Raw genomic sequence first — 21,272 nt, forward strand, 5'->3', positions numbered from 1 at the left:
GAAGTTCATGGGAGCTTAATCTCCTGCCCTGAAAATCTGTGGCCTCTTCCAACAGCAAGTCTAAATTAAAGTCAGTCCCTGTTTCAGCAGAACTAGGTTGCAAGTTCTGCAAGTTGAAGGCTTCATTGAAAACCCTTGAACTCCTCTGGATGGAGCTGTGGCTGCCCTACTACCTTCTCATGCAAAGGAGAGTAAAAAATACACTTTTAAAAATAATGCATAGATTGAATTTTAAAGCAAGTATCTCAATCTTGTTTAAAATGCTGTTCTGTCTTAAAATTTAGATAGTTACTCAAAATAAGTGGGCAAAAATACCAAAATATGACAGAAGAAAGTTCTACATCTACAGAACGTTTTATTTAACCTGAGTTTTTTCCCAGTTTTTCATCTCACTGAGGCCCTCCCCTTCCCCCTTCTCCTCCACCAAGATTTATATTTTGTTTCTGCCAAAACATGATCTCGCATCATGTTCAGGCCAGGTCTACACTGGTATAGATACTGTTGTATTTCGTCATGCCTGGCATAACTTTGTCTCAGGTGAGTCAAAGGGGAGACTCATACTCCTCGTGACCATTCCCTGAGTCAGGCTGGCTGGAATCCTCCTCTCCATCATCCCCAGACAGGCTGGTCCCTGCTTCTGCACAGCTGTTTCCACACTAACCTCTTTATCAATTGCTTCCAGTCACTTCTGCTTCCTTTTCCAGACTGCCAGGCTGTGGGGAGGGAAAAGAGGGTTAAGCATCAGTGATGATGAGGAGGAAGAGGTCAGAGGAACTGAACAAATCTGCACAGTTCAACAGGGAAGGGTTACAGAAAGGGTACCGTGAAAGGCTTGATGAGGGACTTGGTGCTTCCAATTGAGATGGAGAAAGGTTTGTACTTCAGACATGATGGATATGCAAGGTGACCTTTAAGAAGTTTGCGTTGCACTCATGACACAGCTGCCAAGGTAGCATCCCATGTATGCTCACCATTCACTGTGAAAAGGAAAGAAGCCATTAATTACCAGCCATTAAAACCAGTGACCCTAAGTAGTCCCCCTAGCTGCCTGTGGCTGCTCAGCCCAGTGTCAGGCAATTCACAGCTGGAGATGCGGTGGATTGAGGGATAGTCTCTCTGCAGTGGCTACCCTGGTTGAGTTGAAACCTCCTGAATATTCATCAATTAATCCATAGGGGTAAATCTGGAGAAGCTCTGCCCCTCCAGCTGGTCTCGGGCAGATCAGTACAGGGAACCTATTCCCTCTGGTGGCTTTGTACTGCACAGCCCTGGCCATGAAGCGATATATATGGATCCTGACAGTGCCTTCATATGGTTCAGGTGCCCTGCGCAGCTGAACAAGGCTGCACAGTGCACATTTGCCTGGCTGAAATCTGGACGCTGATCACCAGCTATGGTTTGCACAGCATATGCTGCGTCCCTTGCTGTGGCTTGCCTCCCTCCTCAGGAGATGAGGTGATGTACTAATGCAGAAAGGCAAATTTGCTGTGTATATCTTGAACAACTGAAGTAGAATAAATGTGTAATTCAGACAAATGAGGTTTCCCCCCTTCCATGATTTGGGGTCCCCAAAGGACTTGATCAGACCAAGGATGTCATATCCAGGGCAGGCCTTAGAGCAGGGGACAGAGGGAGGAAACTGGTTGCTCAGTTGGTTCATTGTCTTTAACTCTTTTGTGCATGGTTTTCCCAATACCACAGGAAATTAGCCAGCATTAGCAAAGGCGGGAATTTACAGGGAAATGTAGGAGTAGTTGTCTTTCTCAGAAAATTAACTTTTGGTGTTTCCTAGCATTTATGGAATACCTATATCTAAATGCTTTCTTCTAAGCTATTGGAGCCATTCACGCTTTTTTGATCGAAACAGGAGGATAGCAACCCCTGAAACAATAGGGGGCTTTATTCATTGTAGAATTACAGTTTTTATCTCCTTTAGTTCCTTAATATGTAAATAATACTCTTTCAAAATTATACAATCAAAAATAAGCTATCCAAGCTTGCAAATGATAGCTTAGGTGAACTGAGCAAGGGATGGATCAGAATTCAACATTTTGTCTTTTTAATCCCATATCCAAAGTAAGAAAGCGTGGAATAAGAATAAAAATAAGAATAATAAACTGCTATGATGTTTCAGGCAAGAATAACACAGCATTATTAGAGTTTTCAGTTTGTCTATTCAAAATTTCATTAATTTATTTTCCTAGGAATTTTGTCTGAAGTACCACTGCTTCTGGTAGTATTTCGCAACAGTTCTGAGTTGTTTTAGTGCATCATAAAACCTGTAAAATCAAGGCTCTTTAAACGTGTTGTACAAAGTACTGCATTACTTTGTGGCAGAAGGCAGCTGATTTTTAATTTCAACCCAGTGTCATGTCCTTGACGTAAGTGCCATTTATGATATACACTGTGCAATACATGCACACTACTCCACTCAGACTTAGGAACATCTTAAAATTGTTGGGGAATGAGAGGCTGGAGAGCAGCTCTGCAGAGAGGGACCTGGGGGTTCTGGTCAATGGCAAGTTGAACATGAGCCAACAGTGTGCCCTGGCAGCCAAGAGGGCCAACCGTGTCCTGGGGTGCATCAAGCACTGCATTGCAGCCGGTCGAGGGAGGGGATTGTCCCGCTTTACTCAGCACTGGTGCAGCCTCACCTCGAGCACTGTGTGCAGTTTTGGGTGCCACAGTACATTAAGGATATAAAGCTACAGGAGAGTGTCCAGAGGAGGGCCACAAAGTTGGTGAAGGGTTTAGAGGAGAAACCGTACAAGGAGTGGCTAAAGTCACTTGGTTTGTTCAGCCTAGAGAAGAGGAGACTGAGGGGAGACTTCATCACGGTCTACAGCTTCCTCACAAGGGGAGGAGGAGGGACAGGTGCTGATCTCTTCTCTCTGGTGACCAATGACAGGACCTGAGGAAATGGCAGGAAGACGTGCCAGAGGAGGTTTAGGTTGGATATTAGGAAAAGGTTCCTCACCCAGAAGGTGGTGGAGCACGGGAACAGGCTCCCCAGGGAGGCAGTCAGTGCCAAGCCTGATGATATTCAAGCAGCACTTGGACAACGCCCTCAGAGACATGGTGTGAATTTGGGGTTGTCCTGTGCAGGGACAGGAGTTGGACTTGATCCCTTCCAACTCAGCACATTCTGTGATTCTATGAGTTTGCTTGTAAGTGTTTGAAATAAGGTTGTCACAGGCAGTCTTCCCTGAACCTTTCTCCTGATAACTACAGAAGGAAACAGTATTGTGTCTGTAGTCTCACAAAAAGATTGGGAATTCACTCAAAATATACTCTCCACACCCAGGCTGTTGTTGTGCTTACTAAAAAAAAATAAAAACAAAAACAACAGAAGCTGGTACTTTAGACACCAGAAAGGACTATCATGGTTTAACCCCAGGCGGCAACTAAGCACCACACAGCCGCTCGCTTAGTCCCCCCACCAGTGGGGTGGGGAGAGAATTGGAAGGGTAAAAGTGAGAAAATCTGTGGGTTGTCATAAAGGCAGTTTAATAGGTAAAGCAAAAGCCGCGCACACAAGCAAAGCAAAACAAGGAATTAATTCACTGCTTCCCATCGGCAGGCAGGTATTCAGCCATCTCCAGGAAAACAGGGCTCCATCACGTGTAACAGTTACTTGGAAACACAAACACCATCATTTCAAATGTCCCCCCTTCCTTCTTCTTCCCCCAGCTTTATATGCTGAGCATGACGTCATATAGTATGGGATATCCCATTGGTCAGTTTGGGTCAGCTGTCCCAGCTGTGTTCCCTCCCAGCTTCTTCTGCACCCACAGCCTGCTCGCTGCTGGGGTAGGGTGAGAAGCAGAAAAGGCCTTGACTCTGTGTGAGCACTGCTCAGCAGTAACTAAAATATCCCTGCATTATCAACGCTGTATTCAGCACAAATCCAAAACACAGCCCCATACTATCTACTATGAAGAAAATTAACTGTATCCCAGCCAAAACCAGCACAAGAACTAAACTGAGAAAGGTTCATGCATTAACACATCCCTTGCCTCTGGTGACTATGAAAAGAATGAATTTTACCTCAATATGTTGCAGTAAAACATTGTACCTGGTCTTAAGTCTTTTCTTAAGTATGTGTGGAGGCAAAATCAAGCTGCAGACAATCTAATAAATAATAGTAAAAAAACTTTACAGTACCTCTGAATGCATTCTTAAGAGATATATTAGTCAGAAGCAATAATAAAAGTATTTCCCTATTCCCTTTGTAGGAAAACATATAATTTTTAAGGGAAATGGTAGCTAATTATAAGATGGTAGGGCCTCCACCCTCCTGAAAATACAGGATTTATTTCCCAGGCATACTAAGTTTGCATCTGCCACTTCACACGGATTGATAAAAAAGAAAAAAAGGATAATAAAAGGACTATATTAAATTATTGGTTGTTATTTGGCTTGTTCAGCTCTAGTAATCTCTTCGTCTTATGCTCAAAAGTTGAAAACTTAAAGTGATTCAGTGCCTTGTATCCATGGAGATTTATATAAGTTATGTAGTTGGTTTGGATATAAGTCATATGAATTTATTCTCCATAGTAAAAAGTTCAAAACCATGAAAAAATAATTTAAAAAACAATAAAAAGAAAAGGTTGAGAAAGGCTTTCCATAGATCATTCAGTTCCTACCCTGCCCCAGTGCAGGAACAACTACCCACTATTATCTATTTCGGGGAAGTTGTTTCTTTAGCATAAAGCAGGGGGTTTCCTTTAACTACGAGTTGTAGCGGAGCTTCAGGTCGTGCAACAGACTAGGCTTAGATGCAAAAACTCAAGAAATCTTAGGTGGATAGGCAGTTGCTGCCCTTGGGAGGCAGCTGCTTGGAGCTAGACATTTCTTCCCTCCAAGCTTTGCCAGCTGCTCCTATTGAAGTCCGGTCACTCAACACCACCTTTGTGGTCTGTTTAGCCAAAGATCTTGAGATATGCACCATGGTCTTTCATACCCTCCTCCACCTCTGCTACCATTGTCACTAATCATAGGCTATGGTTATTGCATGGTTGTCCGCAATACTGGCTCCCTCTTTCCCCCACACTCCTGTCCTCCCATCAGGACTGGTTTAAACTGCTTAAGCTTATCCTCCAGTTACAGGGGTGCAGTTATATCCCAGTATCTCTAAAATACTTTACTGTGTTGGTCGCTCTTCACTAGGAAGAGCTTACTGCTGTCTTCTGTGCTTTGTGAATTTGTAGCCAATACTCTCATCCTCTCCTTTTTTATCTTCCAGGCTTCTTCCTCCTTCACACTCTAGCTATCTCTGACAAGCTATTTTCTGCAATTCATACTCTTAAAAAAGGCTACACAAGCATATGAAATTTTCTTCAGTTTAAATGGAATATAATTTCTGATATATTTTATGGTGGATAGCAGAGCCATCTAGCGACTATTTTGTGTTATTAGTCTGTGCAAAGGGTTAACATAAGAGAGCAAAAGACCTCTTCCAAACCCTTGAAATATCCTTCTAGTGGTAGGTACATCTTTACATGCTCTCCCCAAATTCTGACAACATAATTTTGTCAGTTCTGTGCAACTAGTAATACACAGGATGGAAAACAGTGATCAAACATCACTCTCTTCCGTGCTTCCAGAGCCTCTATTCTCTTTTCCCCAGGTGCCTTCAAAGGCCTTGAACCCCACAGTAAATAAATCCAGAGTAAAGCTAGTAAAGCCAGTTTAACTTTGCATTGCTGGTACTGAGGGTACAGTTTAGTGCCTGAGTGCCCATAGAAATGCCTTCCTTGTATTATTTTGCTGAAGTAAAGAATCTGCCTCAGAGCATCTTGGCTGCAAAGTCAGGCAGCAAATGTCTTTTTCAACTGAAGCATCACTCCCTGCTAAGGGATGGGGAGAATGTTGGAACTGAAGGGGAAGGGTGTTGGAACTGGAAGGGGGTTGGAACCAGATAATGTTTAAGGTCCCTTCCAACCCAAACCAATCTATGATTCTACAATTCTATGTTCCTTTGGCCAGAAATGCTTTAATGCTGAGATCTTCTGCTTGCTCATTTGGGTGCCTAAATGTAAGCTGTTTACTTACTCTACATTCCAGTCAGTAGAGAGAATTAGGTACCTCCAGGGTCCTACCATCTTATCCTAAAAGGTCACAGGAATGGTCCCTGAATGTCTCCCAACAGGACAGACTAGGCGAAGGAGGCACCAGGGGGAGGTATGTCCTCTGTTTCCGCAGTGTTCGGAGCTGCTGCTGAAGGGCAGGACCTGGCTCCAAGGTCCTCCACCACATGTCGTCCCAGGTGTGTAAAATAATGCAGGCCAACCTGATGGTGCTTGCCTCCCTTGCCAGAAACCTCCTCTCTGCAAAGGAAGACTGTCCTGAATCATGAACATGAACCAGGCTGTTCATGATGGTCCAGAGCTACTAAAAATGCCCTTAGGAAGAAAATTCTTCCATTCCCTACAGACTGCTCAAGGATGGCATGATGTCAAATGCAAACTCACCTGCAATCATCCTATTGCATGAACCAAATGCTGCAACACTCCTAAGCAATGATGTGCTATAACATAAACTGAGCAAGAACAGAGGTCATGTCTTTGCTGTGAGTGCTGACCAGAGCTTGTAGTTTTGGGCAGTGCCTAGCACCCAGATAAGGAGCATGGTGGCACAGGTGAGTTGTTAGTGTGGTACATGCTGGAGAGGCCTGTGGGATACAGTTATACCAACTAATACACAGTGTGCCTACATACTGGTGCCTCCAGAGTGGCTGTCCTCTAATGGTGTACACATGCCTAGGGTGCTAGCAGGCAGCTGGAGGCCTGGTCTGGGGTCAAGGGCTTGGTCTTTGCACTGTTAATAAAGAGGTTTAAAACCTCTGTGTTACCATGACATTAAACAGGAATTAGTGATTAATTTACACATGTATTTAATGTATATATATTTATTGAGGCACATGTACAACAGTTTCCTAAAGATCCTTCAAAGAAAAAGTAGTTGCATTATGTCCCAGTGCTGTTGTTACGCTGTCCCCATAGCATACATACATCTCATCTAGGGATGTTCAGTTTCTTCTTTTTGTCTCTGAAATGGCTATTTTTCCAGCTTGATCCTTTTTTTGTATTTTTTTTCTCTTTCTGAGAAATCATCTCTATGACTATCATTGTTTTTCCAGTATGAACTTGACGGCTTTCAGCAAGTCCTCCAGTATATTTACCTAAATCATTGGAGTAGAATTAAAAAACAATACACTTTGCCTTAACTTTTCCTGTTTTTCAGTTCAAAGCATATGGTTTAGTAGGCTGCATAAAGAGCTTGGCCTTAACAGATAAGACAGACAGCAGCACATCATCTCACCTCAAACCTTTCCCTGGAAGCAGAGGGAATTATACAGAGCCTTCTAGTTACCAGGATTGTGCCAGCCCATTCTCAGAACTTAATTATTTAAGCTGAAAAAGCCAAAATGTTGTTTGTCTTCCATGGCTGGTCCCAAGAAGGCAAAATATTGCACTTCTTGACTTACCACCATGGTAACTACATTGACTTCATCTTGAACTAACATGTTTACTAGAGAAAAAAAAAAAGCAGCATGTTGTCTGCCTTTAATGAGAACATTTGATGACCAACATGCAGAGCAGTCACAGGCCAGACTCAGCCCTGGTTTAATCTTAAACTTAATATTGCCTCTGGGCTGTGAGGATTAGCATGTGGTCTACAGCTATTTAAAGAGCAGAAATTGCTCTGGAAGAAGAATTCAAAGTTTTGGTGTAATTTTAAGTTACCAAAAAACCAAAAAATTTAGAAATTTCTATGTGGAGGAAGATCTGAAGAAAAAGGAAAGTTGGCCTAATAGCAACATTTTGTTTAAAATCCAAGTCTAAAAATTACTTTTATTCAGTATGAAATAAATAAAAAAATAATTTAAAACACAGAAAAAAAAATTATCTCAAAAGTCTTGAAATGAGATGTTTCAGCAACGTCAGATATTCTCTCATCATTGCTTTCTGGTTTCAACCCTAAAATAATGAAGTTTAGGAGGAAGTGATCTGATAATCACAAACCAAAGCAATCTAATAATCATGATCTGTGTTTTCTGTTGATATACATTTTAGTGTCCTGTTGGTTTGAGGAGGTTATGTACATACTTGGCATGTTGCCAGCTTAGATTCCAAATGAAAATTATCTGTGGGTTGAAGGTTGATAAAAATCGCAGCTATACTGTTTTTAATAAAACATATTAAATAGAACATACTAAGTAGAACATATTAAATATTATAAACAAATCTGATAAATAAATAACTAAAATAGAATAAAATAAAATAAATAACTAAATAGAACGTACACCAACAGAAGGGGCTAAGGATTAAGAACTGTTTATCGAAAGCTACAAGGTAGGAATTTACATTTGAAAAAAAGAAATAAGTATCAAGTTTCCTTCCGTTTTTCAAACATCTAATCATTTCTTTTGACCTAATGTGGTGTGATGGGGGGGGAGGCCAGAAAGGATGTCATACAGGGTACTACTTCTTCAATGAGTCCATTTTGATTGCAGATCTGAAAGCACCTTTTCAAAATGGCAAGTGAGGTGGTTTATGCAGAGGTATCGCCCAAGGAAAGAGTGCATTTTACTTCACACACTTCAGATACAGGTAAAAAATGGTCATCTTAATATTACTTACTTTTCCTTTGCTCAGTGACATATTCTTAAAAACTTTCATTCTTTCTTAAATCAAAGCATTCATAAAAAGCTGAAGTCATGTTGAAAGCATTTTTATAACTATTAATATCCAACTCTGTTTTTTATTTATCTATTTGCTTGGCAAATTTATGTTTATTAATAGAAGGAATACTGAATTCTAGCAGAAGTAAAGAATGACCTTTAAAATCCCATTCTGGATTTCATAGTATGGCTGAAATGTGCTGTTTCTGAAACACACTAATGATCAGACATTGAAAATATTAATAGGTGTTATTGGAAACTCATTGGCATGTGCATTGGCAGTGCACAGATGACACTGAATTGACTTCTTTCTCCTGCAGAACATTTACATTTTATATTTTAAATTGATTCATTTTCTTAGACACCAGAAATATTTTTAAACTGTTAAACATTAGGTCTGTTTATCTTTTCTTTCTTTCTTTCTTTCTTTCTTTCTTTCTTTCTTTCTTTCTTTCTTTCTTTCTTTCTTTCTTTCTTTCTTTCTTTCTTTCTTTCTTTCTTTCTTTCTTTCTTTCTTTCTTTCTTTCTTTCTTTCTTTCTTTCTTTCTTTCTTTCTTTCTTTCTTTCTTTCTTTCTTTCTTTCTTTCTTTCTTTCTTTCTTTCTTTCTTTCTTTCTTTCTTTCTTTCTTTCTTTCTTTCTTTCTTTCTTTCTTTCTTTCTTTCTTTCTTTCTTTCTCTTTTCTCTGTGTCTCATTCTTTCTCTTTGAAAAGTTCTGTGTTGAGAAAAATACAAGTCAAGAATCAATAGAGGTTTCTATAATTTTGAAAAGCGTAGTGTTACAATTTCTGTATGACCTACCGATGCCTTCAGCTATAAAACTGCATTACTTTAAAAATGTATTTTCAAGAAATAAAGTGCAAAAGATATCCATTAATGGATATAAGTAGGAAATAATTCATGTTTTTAAAATAAAAGTGTCAAGTTATATTTTCTAGATTCTGATCAAAAAATAGATCTTTGCTAGTTATAAGACAATTAAGCATGGAAAACTTATTTAAAATTATAACATGCAGAGGTCACAGCATGAAAGAAAAATATGTCCTGAATACACTAGCAAATATTCTGTATAAATAAGTTTTGTAGATTCACTCCTTGGGACACAGTACTAAAAGCATCTGTAAGACTATTATGTCTTTGTCTTTCATGTGTTAACGTGTTAACTCACTTTGCCCCTTAGATAGTGTGATCAGTTCACAGTAGAAGATTTGTGTTGCCAGGATGATCTTTGGTACCCCGGTGTAGAACTACCCCATAAGTACTTATTGGGGATGCAGACATGTGCCCAGTACAACCATCTGTACAAAAAGTTTCAAAATTTGAGAGCATAAAAGTTTGTTCCACCTAATTTTCTTTTGTTTTCTCACCTGAGACTATCCTTTAAATTTCCAGTTGTATATTATAGTTTTAAGTGCTTTCACAAAGCTTTTAATACACTTTGATGAATTATGCTTATAAATTGCTGCTCTAAGTTATTCTGAGAGCCCTCTAACCCAATAACATACTTCTGAAAATTGCCAGTGTGTGGTGCTTGGAAGGACAGTGCCTAAATATTTTGATGGCCGATTATGGGGCTAATTAAGTAACCAAATTTCAGGCAAAATGTTTTTTCTTGCACCTTAGAGTATGACAGCATGTGGTTTACCCTGTCATAATCTTTTTGAAAAATCTTTTAAATTGTAATACCAATATTCTTGTCACTTCTGTGAATCTTGCATCCCTTTTGGTGTCCTAATAAATGCTTTATTTTAATAACATCCTAAAACAATTACTTGTATAGGCTGATTCTAATATCTGGCATGAAGAAATACTTTAAATCAATATTGAATTTGCCACCTATTAATATTGTCAGTGCATCTTAGAGAGATATAGTGAAAAACACCTATTAATTTTTTTGTATGTTCTTATAAATATATAAATTTCCATTATACATTCTTACAACCTCTAAAATTTCTGCATGTGCTCCATTGCTTTCATAGTTGAGAGCATGGGTGCAGGAAACGGTGGTCCTCATCACAGTGAGTTCAGAGCAGTTGAGTTAGCTATGACCCACCTGCCTGAAAAAGCTCAAAGGAAGCAGTTGTTGTCTTACTCCATGCGTATTTTACATTAAATGACTGATACAGCAAGATTTGGAAAAGGCCAAAGTTGCCCCTGTGAGACAGGAGTAATAGTCTAGATCAACAAAGAAAAGGGTTTCATACTGCCCTGCCTCTGAGTATTTTCTGAGTTACAAACTTCAAACATTGTGCTGTCTTATCTGATTGCACAGCTCTAAGTTTGGTCTGCTTCCCCATGCCACAATGCCCATTCCCTCCTACTCCGCACCCTGCTTCTCCCCTCCTCGCCTGCACTGCGTCCTTCAGTTTTGCATGTGGTGGATAGAACACATGGTCCATGTTCCTGGAATTGTCCTACATTTTGCACTGCTAAAGTTTGCATTTGCTTGTCTTCCCCATGGCACTTCAGAGAAAAATATGTTTGGTTTCTTTCTTAAGAAAATCCCCATCTTATTTCATACATTATCAGCAAGAAAATTTGATGTAAGTAGCTCCTGGGAAATGGGGCAAAACATGCAAAGCAGGCAACCTTACAAGACGGTGTGTTGCAGTTGATATAAAAATACAGCTTCCTTCCTTCCTTCCGCTGTCACACCTACCAAAAGCTGCTAGGGTCGGTCAGGCATGTCCTGCCACTAGCCGCTTTCCTTCTCCCTCCTACTCTGAGAGTTCATGTGCAGATTTAATACTGCAAGATGGAGGAGAAACTGTGTCATAGGGCAGTTTGCCATCTTTTAACACCTGCAGTCATCTTCCTACTTACACCTCTTCCCATGGTTTTTTCTGATTGTACAATATTGCTGATTTGGGCCAATAGTCCTGTAGAGACCCTCTGGGCAGTGAGATGTCTTCTGGGTGTACCTTTAAGTATTTGAATTTGAAAGCACTGCCTACGTGATGCAGCTTGACTACATAATAGAGGTCAAGTACCTAAACATCTTTGCCTTCCTTGAGCTTTATATCTAGCACTGGCCACTGAACTAAATAGCCGAGTATGCACTGCTTTTATAGTGATAGTGAAACAGATCTCTTCTGTTATGCAGATGGCCAGTGTAAGCATCCGTGCATAATAACAGACAAGTGTAGGCAGGCAAGGCCTCCAAAGATAAGGACAGAAGTGCTTAGCTCTTGGTGTTAAAGCAAAACATTCTCAGAAACCCATCCCTGTTCTTGCAAAAATTAATGGCTGCTGCTGAAAATCCTGTTGCCAATTCCTATTTCAGCCCAGCTTGCATTATTGTTAGCGAATCCACCCAGGTGATGAAGCACTCCTGATAGTGCAGCAGATAGGAATTCTCCCCTATGGAGGCTGGGAAGGCAATCCCACAGCTTTGGGGAAATCCACACTGACATTTTTTATGCTCTCCATTCTTTATAAAAATCTCGTAATACATGGTGAAAACCTTTTTTTTAATGGTTGCAACCATGAGTGTCACAACCATGCTAGTGGCTACCAGGTCGTGTGAGGATTTTCTTCTGACTGACCACCAGATACAGAATGGGGAGATTTTCAGCAGCACATGCACACACACACACACCCCTCCCACACCTCCCCAGTATGTACGCTGATCTCTACCATGTCACATTTGAAAGTCTAATGTGAGACAGTGCTGTAGTCAGTGCTGGAGTGCTTGCCACAGGTTCCATGTATTGCAAGAGGCAATCCTTTTGCATGTCTCCCGGTAATAGAAAAGCTGTGCTTTATTTTGCCTGAATGTGCTCTGTCTCAAGGCCATTTTTTCTGTGCAGCCATGTCTTAGTCTGCATAATACATACATAATTTATGTAGGCCGCTATCTCCAAGGAGTCTGGAGATGCTAGGTAGTTTCTGAATGAATGGGTGCATGCTCTGAGGCACAAGCATCTGGCAAAGACTTCTTCATGTGTGTAAAGGCAGTCAGATCAAGTGTAAGGATAGAGAGGAGCGCTTCCCCCCCCCCCCCCCCCCCCCCCAAAAGAAATCCTAAAAACAGATATCTGAGAACAAGGATGGTCTGGGAAGGTCTTTATCCTGATGAGCAGCTGACAAATGGGAAAAGCTGGGAAGGAGAATGACAAGTAGCACTTGGAAGAAACAGAGAAGAAAGCAGTGACTGGAGGAAGATCAGTTGTTCCCTGTGGTTTCTAGATCTCGTTGCAACAAACAGCATAAACATTCACAGTGAAGGACCTGCTCCGGTGCTTTGGTTCGTGAACAGGGGGTTTCCAAGCCCAGAGGAATGGGTGTACCGTGTCAGCAGAGATGAAGGCTGATGCAATTTGAGCGGCCTGCCAGCTCTGCATCGAATATGGAAAACTTTCCTTGCAAATGGTTCTTAGTCATGGAAAGCATCTGTCCAGGGCATTGATGTGTGGGAGGAGAGGACCTCCTCTTCTAGCAAATGAGAATGGTCATAAATTAACAAGGCAATAAAGATTCAGATAAGCCTATTTTTAAGTCTTCTTTCCCCAAGTTTCTGTCTTCTGTGAGTAACAATGCAGAGGGAGGGGGAAAACCTGCTTTTGGACTATTCTGGCTGACAATTAACTGCAGACAGGATTTCCTTTCCCTTTTTTGTAGAGAAAGTTGAATTAATGGTTTGTACTGAAAATCTGCACTCTGTCTGCAATGGTGCTTACCAACCTTTCATTAAAACCCTCATTTAAATACTTGGAAGGATGATCTTGAAGAAGAAAACTCTGTTGATGAAATGAAAATACTGTGTTTATATTTTGCATGTTTTATATTTGGAGGCTTACTCTGAATTGTTTAAAATTACATTTAATTCATAAGTGATTGAAAAATATCTTGTCCCTCCTTTATGCACATGCAGTACAGCTTAGCTTTGTTCCAATAGTAACTGTGCTCCTCTTTGTGAAAAAAAAACAGTAGAAAACAGGCATATTGTGTACCCATGTACAAGATCTGAATTCAACAGGAAGAAGTTTATTGAGAAAAAACTCATTATATATATAAAACTCTATACTATAGAAAAAAATAATTTAGCCAAAAAGTTGCCATTGATTAACTTCTGCTTAAAGACAGACAGAATGTGTACATGTATGTATAAGATATGGAATAATAAAAAAAAATAGGATTAATAATAAAGTAGTTCAGTGTGTGATAACCTATAGTCACCTAGAGGGTTTATTTTTACTTTTCTATAATTTAGTAACTGAATAACTTTTTTTTAATATTTCTTTGAAAAACTGCACAACATGATCATTATTTGCATGAACTCTTCTAGTAATTTCTTTTTGGCCCATTCATTCAGTGATGTGCAAATCTTATCAGAAACAAACAAACAAAAAAACCAAACTCTTTTCCATGTTCTTGCTCTTCCCGTTTCCTCAGAGAAGGTCTGGTGGTGCAGGGTCCTGGATGCAATGAGAACGGCAAGGGCTGGTCTTGGGCAGGTTCTCTAACTGAAGCACTTTTTGCCTTTACAGGTGATTCAACCACGTATGCCGAGGTGAATGTGAAATGGAGATCTGACAGACCTGACAGCACACGCAAGACCACACATACAGGTACTGCAGTACACTTCTCATTTTCTCAATATATTTTTATCCTCTTCTAATACTATCATAATTACATATTTACATATAGTGGAGGAGTTGCTTAGGGCTGGGTGCCCAAAGAGAGGTTGATAAGATCTAGGCAAATTAAAAGAGCTTCAAAAACTTTCCCAGCTGCTTGTTTCCCTGGGGCTGCCTGAAGGCTGCTGGTGATAGTGTTTTCACAGTTAGCAGGTAGAGTCACAAGCCCCCAGGTTTGCTTTAGGCTAAACTTTTTGTCCCTCAGTCCCAGCTAAGCCTGTGAGGAGTCACCCATCAGTACTCCTTGCCTCTGGGGCCCAGCCTAGCAAGCTTTTGTCTTATTTCTGTGCTGCCAGCATAGATTGCACCTGGGAGCAAAGGGTGGACCCAGGATCCATTGATCCCCACTGGGGATGCTGCTGGCGATCATTTCTGGGCAAAGGGAGTAAAATTTGGCACTGTCCATGTCTGAGCTGTTGGAAGGGAATGGTTCTCTGAAATACAACCAGCTTTCTTCCAGAGAAGGATCCCTGAGGGGTGCACGCAACATGTCGTTAAAATTTACTCTGCAGTAGAGACACTCACAAACTCTTCTGTTCTTTTTAGCAACAATTTCCATGTATTGTTTTTCATTTCCAAATGCATTTAGGGTGAATGAACAGGTCAGCAATAGTATTTAAAGCACAGAAACAGAGCTATTTTTAGAAAGTGGTGGCTAGGGAGCAAAGATTAGGTTTTGAACAGTTATCTGACGAGTTCAGATAACTCATGTCTCTCTTTTCTTAAGTGAAAATTTTAAGATACATTAGACTATTTTCTCAAACTGTAACCAACCTTGAAAGTAAATTTTGTTTTGCAAAGTGAAATAATATACTGGATATGAGGCAACTCTCTTGTATGAGGCAAAAATGAAGAACAGAAGAAAATATTGTATTTGTACAATGCATAAAAACAATTAAGATATTTATAGAAAAAATGTTAGCTGCTGAAGATGATAAGTGAGAATAAATGTTTCCATTCGTGCGTTAATTTGGCCTTACCACAAAGAAAAAGAAACTGAAAGTTTCAGATGGTCTTTCTGATTAAAAGTGGCAGTTGAGCAGGCCAGACAGTGGGCCAAGTGGAGATCTCTGTCCTGCTGTTACAAAAGCAAAACCAATTTACTGGCTTCATTTAAATGTCCTCTGATTTTATGCCAGTGAGACCAGGACTGGACTGCAGCATGAAAAGTATTGTCAGTAATGCAGTTTTGGTGTATTGCCATTGACCCATCTGTTTGTTGGCTGCCTTTTTATACCCCAGTCCTCACTTCCTCCCTTCCTTTCTCTGGTTCTGCCTACACTGTCCACATTTTCAGGTTTTCAGAATTTTGTTCCGGGAACATCAAAATCCATATACGCTCTACATACGGATAAATGCTATAGGTGAGCTCTGTCCCTTCACATTCTTCACTGAAACCTTAAAACCACAGACACAGATCAGCCTGGAATGTGTTAAGGAGAGGGGATCAAAAGAACACAGAGATCCTGGACAGGATTACAGTTGGAGCAGAAAATTATGAAAGCAGGGATTTAACAACTCCTTAAACATATATTTCTTTGTTGTGCTTAAAAAGCATGACAATCTAGAAAAAGAGTCTCTAGAATTTCAAATTACCTATAAAAGCTTTTTTAAAATCCTGTATGTGAACTTCAGGATTTCCTTGTGGGTCTTCAATTGTATAACCTCAGAAAAATAACCCACAATAGCATGACCATTGCAAGCAATTCTCCAAGGGAAAGGCAGGGTATATTCCTGAGTGAGAAGCACTGGCAGCACTGTGTGGGCGCTGCCGGCAAACTGCATGGCAAAGTGTTGACACAGCAGTGTTGGCAAAGCTGTGCGCTGCCACAGGGGGTGAGATGCAACATTTTTAGGCATCTTCTCAACAGCTATGATGATAAAAACTGGGACTGGCCAAGAAAAGGGCTCTTCTGACCCTGAAAATGTGATTTCACATATAAACATTCATATATACAGGTTTATATGCATATAAACCTGTATAAATATATAAAAGTTTTATTTTCAATTAATAACTAAAATGTTAGGACCCACAACTTTGCAGTTTTCAAGCACATGATTTATGGTTAAGAAAAGAATTTCCAAAACAAGGTTTAGCTGAAAAAAAAAAACCCAGAGTGTTTTCAATTGCATTTGCACAACACCAAGGATATCCTCATAAAGTTGCTGTTCACTTTCCACAGGTACTAGATCTATAGCACACACAGCAACACATTCCTGCTGAAGGCCTAGCTAAAATGATTTTGCATACTCCCATAACTGAGAACAAAAGCTGACTTGCTTCTACCTGTGGTGATACTCCTCTCCCTTGTCCCTTTGGCAGTGACCTGCTTGGAGAGCTCACACTGGTGTTATGTTGCTGCCGCCCTGTACTTCACTGCAGTGATTCTGCTCATCACTGTCATCCTCTTAGCCGTGAAATGTCACCACCTCTGATGCAGACCCTGCCGTCCTGCTGAGGTACAGGGTAAGCCATTTTTAGCCATGTTTGTATTTTCATACAATGTATTTGCATTTCTCTGAGGAGGTGCAAGGAAGCATCCCAAAACAAATGTTAAAGTCGCTCACAGTCACACTAGATAACATCCAGCTCCTTGCTGCTGATGCATACTGCATTTTATGGAGCACACTGCTTTTAATGGAGCACATCTAAATACCCAGCAGCTTTGACAGAATCACCTGCCAGAGTATTGGCCTCTGCTGCTTTTACTCCAAGAAAATTCATCACTTAATCACAGGTGTCTCCCAGCCATGTAGTGGAATAACCCCACAAGCCCGCCGTAACAAGAAACAAGCACATGGCTGGGTGCAGTTGGATGTGATTCCCATAGCCACTATCTGGGCCAGGACTGACCGTGACCTGGTGAAGTGACAGGAGACAGGCAAGCGGGATTTGAAGGAAACCAGGAGAACAGTTTTCCAATTCGGACTAGGAATAGCAGTGAACAGTCTCCAGAGGAAACCTTCCCATCCACACCTAGCGCTTCTTGTAGAGCTACAAAGCATGTTTAATCACTCCTCCGGGTCACCCTCTCTGGAAGCCATCACTGGCCATGCTGAAGACCAGAACTAGTGCCCATGTCACTGAGCAGCTCACTAGCCATATGTGCACTACAACCCCTCCATCCTGAGACACGGCACATCTTGCCAGCATCCTTGTAGCATACGGGTGCCGTCTCTACTCACAGGACACTCACAGCAAGTTGAACGTTGGTAAGATACTTTACTTCTATTAGCTTTTGTCTCTTTTATTCTCAGATAACTCGGTGCAGGAAGGCTGAGCTTCTTCAACAAAACAAGGCATAATGCTGTTTACTTTTACATTATTTTCTCTGAAGAGACCTTCATGAAAGAAGATGTGCCATCAGTCTGATCACTCTTCAGCTAAATTTTCCAGGATCTCCATTAAACATCTAACCTCTCCATATATGGACAAACATATAGTATTACTTTTATATGGAATTTTATTAGTCCTGTAATACCAGCAACCATCCAATTACATCAGTGTGTGTACCAAGCTCAAGCTGCTGCATCAAAAGTTGGCCCTGGGTCTTGTCTAGACAGCACTCATGATCAGGTGTACTGGTTTGAGACATCACTTTTAATTCACACCTGACTTGATTTTGCAATATAGACAAGCTTTTTTATTCCATATATGCAAGTGCAGAAATTCATGTATAAAACAGAGAATGTGAAAAGTTGCACTGACTTTTTTATGAAGCCCAGGTTTGGATGTGATTTTTCTTCTCCTGAGCACCTTTAGTGGAATTTGTATGAAAGGGATATTGAAGGTGCAAGAAACTATATTAATTTAGCAGAGAAGTCTCAGTCTCATCCCCCCATTGCCTTGAATATAATTATTCTGATCTACTTATACAGAAAAGTATCTCACAGAGATACAATACCTTGTTTCTGTCTTGGCGTAGTAATTAATTTTGTATTTGTTTGGGGATTTTTTTTAATCCAAATGCTTCAGTTAAATCACAGTCCTCCACTGGAACTAAGCCACCTCAGGTTCAAAGGCATTTGTTTGTAATTATTATTTTGCTGTCTGTTTTTATATTATTTCCAGTTCTCATCAGTTATGTTATAACTCCTTTGGGGCAGGCTGATACCAATGATTTGCAGACCTGGACTAGGACGTGTCTGTATAGCAATTATTTCTAGAATTGTTCCCTGTATCTAAGCTTATCATAAGCTACTTAAGCCATGTTGTTTCTGTTGATCATGCACCACATTTTTATAGTATATGCATCAGAAATCAATAAAGATATTCAGTAAAGCACATGACATGCTGGTGTTAGTTCTTATGTTAGTCAGACCAGAAGAAAAATAACACTTAGTATTTGTATGAATGTAACACCTCTGAGCTGTCACCATGCAGCAGGATGCTGCTCTGGTAAGCAGAGTCTAAAGACAGAACCCCTGCCCCACAGAGCAGAGCACCAAAGGAATAGTAGAAAAAATTATTACATTTTTCTTGAAATCATCCTTTAATTTGCCAGGTGCTCTGGGATAAATCCAGGTCTTCAAATACCAGTGGAGAAATAAATGTTCAAAAACCAGAGATAATAAAAGACGAGGTTGCAGGTGACATTTTGACCTGAAATGGACCTGCATATTCTTGTCATTCACTAACCTGATCTGATTTTATCTGGAAGATTCGTAAGATAGTTGTCATTCACATCAGACTCTCAAACAACCCCTACAACCAAATGAAATTGCCAGTCAAAATTAATTACCTCCAGCTTTCTTTAGGAACAAGAAAAAATCCACAGCCCTTGAGAGCTAAAGTGATGTGGTTTCGCATATGTAACTTGTTCAATAACAGCAGGTTATTGAAAAGGGACACACAGCAGCAGGGGTCATTAGTTCCTGGCATACAGGCCCTCCCAAGCAGAAAGTCTTCATTTCAGAACAAGGAGCTGAACGCACATCCACCCAGATGCTGCATATACAAATATAGCAAAGGGAAAGGCATTTCAGGACCATTTAGAAATCATCACTGATTATAAGCCCAACAGGGATTCGTGCAGATAACCAAGTCTCCAGTTGCTGCAGGCAGATCTCTAGGAATCTCAGTGGCAGGTCCTACCATCTGAAAGGCAACCATTTGCATTGTGTAGACAACTGGATAAGAAGCATGCATAGGCTGCCTGGTAAATCTGACAGAGGGAAAGTACTCTGGTTAAAATGAGATGATGTTAACTAAAACTGAGCTGACCGGTTTTTTCTGGTTACTGAGAATATGGCACGCTGGCCTGTGGTTTTGGCAATACGCTATAGCATTTAAGGCAAGTTTAACAACTTCGGTCTGAGTTTCATGCTTGGCAAGCAGAGAATATAACTGTGTTCACTGAATTTGGGGGACTCTGTCCATGTTTATGATCTATTTAGTGTCTCTGAAATGTTGATGGGAAATATTTCCTAGCTGATGGCTCTTGGCAGACAGAAAGCTATGGATGATGGATGGGCAGGTGTGCAGCAAGTTCTTGCAGATCCCTGCTGGGCTATAGTTACTTCTTGGCTGGTGGAGCTGCACCAGATGATCAGCTCTGTGCTTTGTCAGCCTGGTTGCTCTCAGGGACAGCCTCCAATGGTTTCTCTTCTCATCCTAACAATAATAAGGACATGGGCGAATGACTCTCTCCTTGCATCTGTTTCATGCTCACACCCTCCTGCTCTCAAACGTAAAGGCAAAGTCCTTCTTAGACACAGTTTGAAAGGAAAATGGCTTATTTGTTACTGAATTGTTCAAACAAGGTTGCCTGGTCATTGGTTATGTAATACCTATTACGCATGACATCTAAAAAATCATATGTGACTGTAAATCCAGCACTAGGGAGTTGTCTCTCTCCTTTCTTTCTGTCCCTTTCCTTTTCCCTGGAGCTTCCTCAATTCCTTATATTGAATTTTTTCTCCCTCTGACTTCAGGCACATGCTGGAGCTATGAGTGACACTCAGTCCTGCTGTTCTGGCTTGGCTTTTTTTCCCCTGGCCTTTCAGCCATTCTCTCAGCTCTTGCTGATAAGCACCATCCCTTTAATTTGTTGACACAGTAATGCATGGGTAAAGACCAAGAGAGATAATTGAAAGAATTCAAACAGGCCATTAAAAGGATGGCCTTGATTAAATTGCACAGGCTAGAGAAAACATTTTAGGTCCTTGATAGTTAATTCTGAAATGCCTTTTTTTTTTGCTACAGTAAGGTTCACTAGGGAGGAGGACTTTCTTCAAACACATCCAGAGCTCTTCCCCTCTACTCTCTGCCTGCCACAGGGGCTTCTTTCAAGTAAGCAATAACATTGGATCATCATGGTGTTAAATTTCTGGTCCATTCAAATGAGCTTCCTTTGTTTTTACAGAGGACAAGATGGGGACCAGTTCTGTGGGTGTATATGTCCTTCAACAGTCCATCTGATCTTTTTTTCCCTCTTTCCTAATTGAAATAAGCTGTACTTACTAACCCCTATACCTAGGGGTGCAAGTTCAAGATGATCCTCCTTTGCAAATAAAGCATGCACTGTCTTGTATGTTACTGTATTCCTCAGGGGGTGGGAGAAGAGAGACAGTCTTCTAGTGCTTTTAGGTCTAATGCTTCAAATTGTGCTTTTGACACAAGGGTGAGGAAAACCAACACATGCCTTTAGATCCCATGGATGTGCCAGAGGATGATAAAGTAAACGAGAATGTTATATGATTTCGTTAATCTTCATTCAATAATCCCAAATGAATTAGGAGCTGAACAGAGTATCAAAGAAGAGAACAGTGTGATGGGAGAGAAATATCACCTAATTTTGTATGTTGTAGGCACTTATGCATGAATGCTTACATTCCCCTTTGCTTCTCTTTGGGGATCTAATGTCTTGGAATCCAGAAAACCAAATAGGGACCTTAGTGGAGAAGGAAGCAGGGAATCTAGTTTACAAATGGTCAATTGGGCTGCCAA

General features: G+C 40.6%; 1 long non-coding RNA gene across 1 annotated transcript; it reads left to right on the plus strand.

Moving 5' to 3' along the window:
* The first annotated feature begins 8,086 nt into the window (after positions 1-8,086).
* Positions 8,087-18,600, plus strand: LOC135315467 (uncharacterized). The gene is made up of 4 exons (XR_010374950.1): positions 8,087-8,615; positions 14,174-14,254; positions 16,647-16,790; positions 17,582-18,600. It is a non-coding gene; the product is annotated as an uncharacterized LOC135315467 (long non-coding RNA).
* Positions 18,601-21,272: the final 2,672 nt, after the last annotated feature.

This window comes from Phalacrocorax carbo, chromosome 1 (genome assembly GCF_963921805.1).
Source record: "Phalacrocorax carbo chromosome 1, bPhaCar2.1, whole genome shotgun sequence".
In the NCBI taxonomy this organism is placed as follows: domain Eukaryota; kingdom Metazoa; phylum Chordata; class Aves; order Suliformes; family Phalacrocoracidae; genus Phalacrocorax; species Phalacrocorax carbo.